This window comes from Rhinolophus sinicus, linkage group LG03 (assembly GCF_036562045.2).
Source record: "Rhinolophus sinicus isolate RSC01 linkage group LG03, ASM3656204v1, whole genome shotgun sequence".
NCBI classification, from domain to species: Eukaryota; Metazoa; Chordata; class Mammalia; order Chiroptera; family Rhinolophidae; genus Rhinolophus; species Rhinolophus sinicus.
Genome location: NC_133753.1, coordinates 197,835,694 through 197,843,602, shown reverse-complemented (window position 1 = coordinate 197,843,602; position 7,909 = coordinate 197,835,694). Strand labels below are relative to the sequence as shown.

At 46.7% G+C, this 7,909-nt stretch overlaps 1 pseudogene; it reads left to right on the top strand.

Moving 5' to 3' along the window:
• The first annotated feature begins 797 nt into the window (after positions 1-797).
• LOC109453575 (proteasome subunit beta type-2) overlaps positions 798-7,909 on the top strand; it is a 28,410-nt pseudogene continuing 21,298 nt past the window's right edge.

Below are 7,909 nucleotides of genomic sequence, written 5' to 3'. Positions count from 1 at the left end.
TGGCTGGTCAAAGGTTTCATTCCTGGGAGAGGCTGAAACTGTAATTAGGTTAGCTATCAAGGGTAGGTTTGCTGACGTGGGGTTAGCACGAGAGACTCCATTTGGGGTCTCTCTTGTCTCTCTCTCTTGCTTTCTTTCTCTCTCTTTCTCTTAACACATTTTTCCTTGATAACCTCTGAGTTGGGTATTCTTGAACATTTTACCCTTTATGAAAAAGCATGGAAACAAATTCAGTTATGTCCACTTAGAAGTTACTTGGAGATGTATATGGAATAAATTATTTTTCTCAGATCGAAGGTTGCTTTAAAATGTGCCATTGAAACACTCCTATTCTGTGACAATGTGTATAAAGATTGAGTTTAATGTTTCCTGGTAAGAAGAGTATGAGAAAGCCAAAATTAGACAAATGTTTATCTGTCTTTCATGTCAACAAAATGGGTAAATGATGTCTATTTTCCTTTGAACACAGAAGTCAGAAATCACGCCGTGTTATTGCTAGTTTTTGCCTAGGATTGTTGATGAGTCATGTTGGGAAGGAAACAGTTTCCCTTCTTCCCTTCTGTGTTCTTTGGCTGGTCTAATAATCAAATTGACATAAGACAGATGAACAGGAGAAAAACAAATTTAATTTTGTACATCGCGAAAGCCCCAAGGTATGGGACACAAAAGGCGGCCAGGTAACTGAGGGTTTTCTAACACCCCAATCTAAGGAAAGGGGTGGGGTCTGGACACAGAGGGGAGGAAGGCGGTTCACAGGAAGGCAGAGGAGGTGTTTGGAAAACACAGGTTTCCCTGCCATGCAGGTAAGTTTGTGAGGTGGAAAGGTGTGTTTGGTGATAGCTCCCTTCCTGGTACTGGCCCCCTTTCTAGTGTAAATTTAGGCAGTTGAGGGGCTGGTGAAGAGTTTTTCCTGAATCTGCTGGGTTTTAATTGCCTGTAGCTCAAAACAATCCTCATGCCAAAGAGACATAGTTTGGGGCAGTAATTCTGCTGCCCTTCAGTGAGATGGAGAAGCTGGACATCTGTAACCTCCTACTGGAAGGGAAACTTGACCTCCAGTCCCTTGCTTTACCTCACCAACTGGTCAGACAGGTGCCGAAGGCCAAGCTGTGGTGCCCATGTCCTCCAGGATCTGTGGTTCTCCACTGGGTTTTGTCACCTATAGGACGTTTGGCGATGTCTGGATACATTTCAGCTGTGACACCTGGTGAGGGAGCTGCTCTTGGCATCTAGTGAGTGGGGGCCAGGGATGCTGTTAGACATCCCACAAAGCACAGGACGCCCCCACAGCAAAGAAGTGTGCTGTCCCAAATGTCCACAGTGCCAAGACTGAGAGATACCCTCCTAGTGACAAAGAGCAGATGTGACTCCATCCTTAGTGTCTCCCCTCGCTCCTGATGGCTGCCAGCAGAATTCAGGCCTTTTCCCTGGGCTTGCACCCTGACCAGCACATAGGTCCCGCTGGCCATCGGCCCTCCCACCCTCAGCCTGCACCCTCCTCCCCTGACATCTGGACCTCTAGTGCTGAGCCTGCCTGAGGGTGCCGAGTGTGTGCCAAGCTCTGTCCCCCACTTTACAGCATCGCTGTTTTGGGGCTCACCAAGACCGGACACCCATGGAGATGGCTCTCAATATTAATGAACTGTACCAGCCGGCAATTCTCCTAAGTGCTGGAATGACTCAGACGGACATTATTGTTTGTCTTCCTTTAGTATTAAAATGGGTTTAAATCTTTTAATTACATTTTAAATATTAATATTTTAAATATATATGTAAATATGAATTAAGACTCCCAAACAGAAAACATGCAGAAGCACACAGACTGTACCTGCCATCCTGCCCCTCCCTGGTGTCTGGGGTGGGTGGGTGGGTGGACTCCTTGCAGTGCTGGGAGAGACTGAGGAAAGCAGCCCAGGGTGCACTGTGCCTTCTGGTCGACCTGCAGCGGCTGCAGGAGCTGGCTCTGGAGCTGCCTTTGGAGCTGAGTCAGAAGCTGTGGTGATCGGGGGTGACCAGAGCAAACCACTCCCCCACCCCCCTCCCTCTGTATCCAAACTAACCTCCTGTAAACTTCTGGGAAGGGTTTCTGCCCTGGGGGAGACAGTGGTTTCTAGACCAGGTTCACAGCCTGAACTGCACATGAATTTACCCATGCAGCTTGGAAACAAATCAAAGACCCACAGCAGGACTCACCTCAGACCTTCTGAACTGAAGTCCAAGAAACAGTCATTTTGAAAAGCACTCCGTGCGACTCTGGTACTCAGACAGCGTGGAGAACTGCCGACCTGGCCCACACCATTCACTTCACTCCTGGTGGCCATGCACAGCCGCCAGAGTCAGCAAAAGACAGAAGCAGACCATTTCCAAGTTGAGAACTGGGGGCAGGAGGCCAGGCCCCCCTTTGCATTTTGAGTGGCTGCCTGTGGCCCTTTTGTGCCCAGGGAAGGGGTATGCACACCCCCACACCCTTTCTGGCCACAAAGCACCGTTACTCCAGGAAGTGTCCTGACTGGTGAGCCCCCCTGCAGACACAGGTGGCTGATGGGACAACTCCTTGGCTCTTTGACCCTAGACCCTTCTTGACTGTGACCCCACGTTCCAGCCAGTCAGGACGCCAGGCAGTGACTGTCTTTCTCAGCCCTGGAGCAGGGCCCACCCTCTGTGTCACAGCTGCTGCCTCTTGGGGCACAGTCTACAGTGAGATGGCCTGTGACAGAGTAAGAGTCGTTCCTACAGCTCAGTGACAAAGACCCAGCCATGGGGTCTGGACAGCGGCTGGGGAGCAGAATTACCAAGATTTCCTCTCTTACATTTTGTAAAGGACTCTCCTCTGCTCCTAAAATTGAAGAATAATCCTGATTCATAACATGACTTTCTTTTTTTTTCTTTTAAATTTCAAGTTATCATGATGGACAAAATGTTCCCCTCACGAGTGAGCTGGGTTGTCAGGTGCCATGACCTCCAAGCACAGTGCACGTGGCTTCTGCGTCATAGTGCAAAGGGTGGTCACAGACCCTGCGGTTCTCAGATGGATTTAGTAAAAGCACTGCTTTGACACTGAGGGTGATGATTTGGCACTCGGTGTTCTTGTTTCTCTTGGAAACTCTTGGTTTTAGGGCTGTCAAGTGGCCACAGCACAAAATGGAAGAGGAAGAGGCCACAAAGGAGTGACATGAGCAGTGAACAAGGGATAAAGGGCATCAGGACACAAAGAGCTATGTGACCGTCACACAGTCGGACCATCCTATCTGGGGCAAAGTACAGAGCACTGTTCTAGGGACACACTGAGTTCCTGGGATCAGAACAAATAGCACAAATTTATTCCACTTACAGAGAAAGGGGTAGTGTATTAAAGCTCTTAGAAATGGATCCAGCAAAATTGTTAAACAGAAAGAAAAATGTTGCTTAAAAGAAGAAATGTCAGGGATCCAGCTAACCTACTCACCAGAGTGAGCAAGTGAGGAGACGACCCAAAGTGTGCGGGAACCACATGCATTCAGGGTCTCAGCACTGGCCAGAGTCAGACAGGACGCTGGTGGCTGCATCGGCTGCAAGGACTCGTGTGTGCCTGGGGGTGAGTGCTGTCCCACCACGTGCCTGTCAGGAGACGGGACACAAAGTCCCCCAGTAAAAACTAAGCTATGGAAGATGGAATTCCTGCTCCAGAGGAAGGCACACATGCCCTGTGGGCCACCCGAGTGTCAAAGGACATAGGGGACATCATTGTGTATTTTCCTTTTCTAAAATATTTCGAAAGGGCTTTCTTATTTCATGCACTAGCATCTGTGACATGTTGAGGTGGGGACTGTGAAAGAATAAGGTATGAGACACAGCAGATCAACTTGGGGGGATGGTGAATGTGGAAGTCAGGTGTGGCGGTGCCCAGTCACAGGGTCAACTTGCAACCAGGCACACACACAACATTCTCATGCATGCTTTTGTCTTCCTCACAAGTGCTTCGTCAGACCATTGTCTTATAAATTAGGGAATAAGAGTGACTTAGTCATCAGCATAGCTTTATGAAACACTTTGGCATTGGAAGTTACTTTAGAAGAAACAAAAACTTAAAAATTATACATATATAAAATAAATGATAAATCAGTAGGTTAGTTCTTGAATTAGTGCTCCGTACATTGTCTCTCTCTTTCTCTCTCTCTCTCCCTCTCTCTCTCTATATATATCTATGTATAATGTAAAAATATATAAATGTAATGCAAATAGATATCTGAATATAGTGCTGATTGTACATTTACACTTGTATACATACATACTAGGTGTGATCAAAACATACGGTGAATGTCGCTGCCGAGTGCCATCCCACGGAAAGGCAGGGACCTTCAATACAGGAAGGGGCCGTCAAACCTTAGTCACAGTGTGTGACAAGTTTCAACTTGTTTGGTGCAGTCAGTTGGGTGTGAGCTACGGTTGAGAGAAGGTGTGTTTTAAAGTGTAAATCATCCTTCATCATGACAACCCTCCGTGTCACACATCGCTTGTGGTATATGGTAATTTCTGTCAAATAAAAACATTACAGTGTGTCCTCATTCACCTTATTCACTGAATATGGCACCGTGTGACGTCTGGCCCAAAGTCAGAATGATTCAGGACATCGAGGCAGCCACAGCAGCACAACTAAAGACACAAAAGAGGACTTCCAGAACTGCTTCAGGAAGTGGCAAGAACGATGGGATAAGTGTGTTCAACGCAAGGGGGAGTGTTTTAAGGGGGATTAATGGCAATGTGTCTTTACTGTAATAAATTTTTTATTTAAACATTCACCGTAGTTTTTGATCACACATTGTAGATATTTAAATAATACATTAATTATAAAAATTTATGTAGGAATTGAGATTCTGATATTTCCTTCTAGGACTAATTTTTAGAACAAATGATGTTCTTTGTTACACTCACAAACAAGTCTGAAGAGCTGTTGTTCAGTGTAGCTCTTGTGGGTAACATAAGATATAAAAGGTAACAAATGTTTTCAGGACAATGTTATTTTGGGGGCCTTAAGTAAAATCTCTTTTTATCTGTGCTTATTGGTGTGAAACATCAATAGGCATAATTTGTTTTATTTTTATTTATTTATACATATACTTATATTATTTGTATAAACAATATGTATTTTTAAATTTATCTATTTTTTTGTTTATTTGTTTGTTGGGTACAATAGCCCATAGTCATCCACTAGATAGTCTCATGTGCAATATTCCCAGAAGTTGGTAAGAATGTTGAACCTCGTGTTTGTGGGTTGATTTAAACTTTGTAAAAGTGCATGAGTCTCTCTGCAGACGCTGGAACACTATCGAATTAGACAATGGATTCTGCACCGTGGTGTTTGTTTTCCTGAGACAGAGGTGGAGAGAACTCCAGCCTGGAGCCTCCCATCCGGCAGGGAGCAGCCCTGTTTGCTGACAGCTGCTCCAGGATCTGTGGTCCTGCCCTCACATTTGCCAAGGACACACTGTAGTGTCTCTCTTCTGTCCCCCAACTTAATTGCGTTTAGCTACAGTTTGTCTTTCTCTGAATAGTGAAAACACTGTGAACAGCTTCTTTGCTTTAGAGGCTTCTAGGAATAGGACTCAGGGAAAGGTTTGCTATGCACTGTATTGAAGGTAGGACTCCAGACACGTGGAGGTGGGACCCCAGACGCATGGACATTCCAGAGGATTTTAGCTAACTGATCAATTATATTCATCTGTATCTGTCTATCTATCTATCTATCTATCTATCTATCTATCTATCTATCTATCTATCTATCTATCTATCTTTAAGTATCTCTCACCTTTCCTCTACCTCTTACCTGTCCCCCAGCTGTGCTGTTCTGTCGCATACGTCTGCACTACCGTTTCCTTTGCCAATGCTCCTCGCCTGGCGGCAAGTCAGGCAAACCCTGCTCACCAGTCAAGGCTCATCTAACACGTAACCTCTCCATTAGTCTTCCTCCCCATTTCATTAGCATTTCCATAGTTTCTAACCTCTAATTTACCACCAAGCACATTGCTGTAATTTCCTGGTTACACCCTGTAGTAGTCCGTTCTCCGGGGAAAGAAGAGAAACCTCAGCGAAGGTAACACCTGCACGGCACCAACTGCCCCTCAGTCCTGTTCCAAGACTGGCTTCGGTGCCTCATTTGATGACAGGACACGGAGGCCATTAAGTGGGCCGTGGAAATAGAGTGTGGTGGTTCAGTAGCAGTGGTTTTCCCGTGGGAACACTGAGCTTCCAGTGTCAACACGGGTCTCCAAGTGTGGGACAGGCTGAGTCACCAAATTTTAATGGCTCCTTCGAATCAGCATCCCCCGTTTCCAAGGGTCAATACAGCACAGGGACATGTGTGTATCCGAGATGAGCTGTAAAAGCACAGAACCCCCTTACTTTAATGAAACGTGATTCACAAAGTATTCCTCGTCCCCTTCGGGCTAAGTAATGATCAGGACTCTGCAGGGCCATGCCAAACACCGGCACCCGGGGACCTGTCTCCGCTAGCTGCCCCCACCCGGGACTCCCATCGACCCTGCACCTCCTTCCTGAACCCCACACACCACGACGTCTCCTGGCTGGTGAGTGCTTTTGGGGAGCCACAGAACTTGAGGCTGGAAGTCGGGGGAGTTGGACTAAGAGAGTTCTGTGCCCTTTTCCATTAACGGGGAGAGAGTGGCCCCCTCAGACATACGTGGGTAATAAACAGGAGCGAGCAGCTCAGAGAAGGCCAAGGTCACGCTGCACCTGCCAAGGTGACAGACAACTTGGGAATCTGCTGAAAGCAAGAGAAGCGCACATGTGTGAACTTGGAAGGGGCTCTGAGACTAACGAGAAGACAATGGCCTGTGTGCGTTACTGATACAACCCTGACTGGCCAAGAAAGCCCGACTCACAACTGCACACATACAGGGGACAAAATCTCAAGCTAAAATAATTCACTTCTGGGTGGACTTCCAAGCAAAATTAATCAACAGGGAAACTATCTATAGGGCTGGAGGGGACTCTTCTGGAGGCTTCGAGGGGCTTTCAGATACATGACCACCCACTTGCAGATCTGTTTCAGGACTCTTTTTGGATGTGAGTGACGTCCACATGCAAAAACAGGCGTAGAGAATGTTCTCCTGGCAGGAGAGCCCAATTTCAGGGCATCTGTGTCCTCTGTGCATAGAAATCAAATTGCCTCCACTTTTCTTGCCTCTCCCACCGAGAACTGAGCCAGTTTCTTTAGTTTCAAAAAGAGGAGAGGCCAGTGTGGACATCCTTGCTGGATGTCACCTCCTTTGACCCAAAATGTCAGTCTCCTTCAGCTGGTGCTGGTCTTGTGACTGTCAGCTCAATTTATACACAGACTCTTAAATTTCCAAATCTCCATTTAATTGATTTTTTTCAGGTTGACCTGGATTATACTCTGTGTTATTGTCAACTTGGTGTAAGTTTCTGGCCATTGTGACAAAGGGGCATTTTACACAGTCCATTTTGCAATTTTGTGTTACTCACAGCAGATATGAAGGAAACTCCAATCCCACAGTCAGGCCACGACTCACTACTCCCTGCACATTCACACTTTATTAATGACACGAAATGAGTCTAAGTTGTAAGCAATTCAATTTCAGTTCATTAAAAATGAGATCCCCCCACATCTAACTTCCGCCCCAGGACACGAAAGGACTCAGGAGATCCGTTGGCACCGATATCATGGCAATGATTTCAGGTTTCAAGAAGGGCCTCACAGCTGCGGCCAAGGGGCTGGCATGCTGGGTGCTTGTCAGCATGACTGCAGCTGTGTTGGAAAGAGGGAGTGGAAGGTGGGCTGTTCACCTGCTTCTCCATCATTCACTGGCTCACAGGAGCTGGGGGTCAGTAGTTCGACAGAGTTCAGTCGTCACCAGCCCCACTGGGGACTAGACTCAGGTCTTGTCCTCAC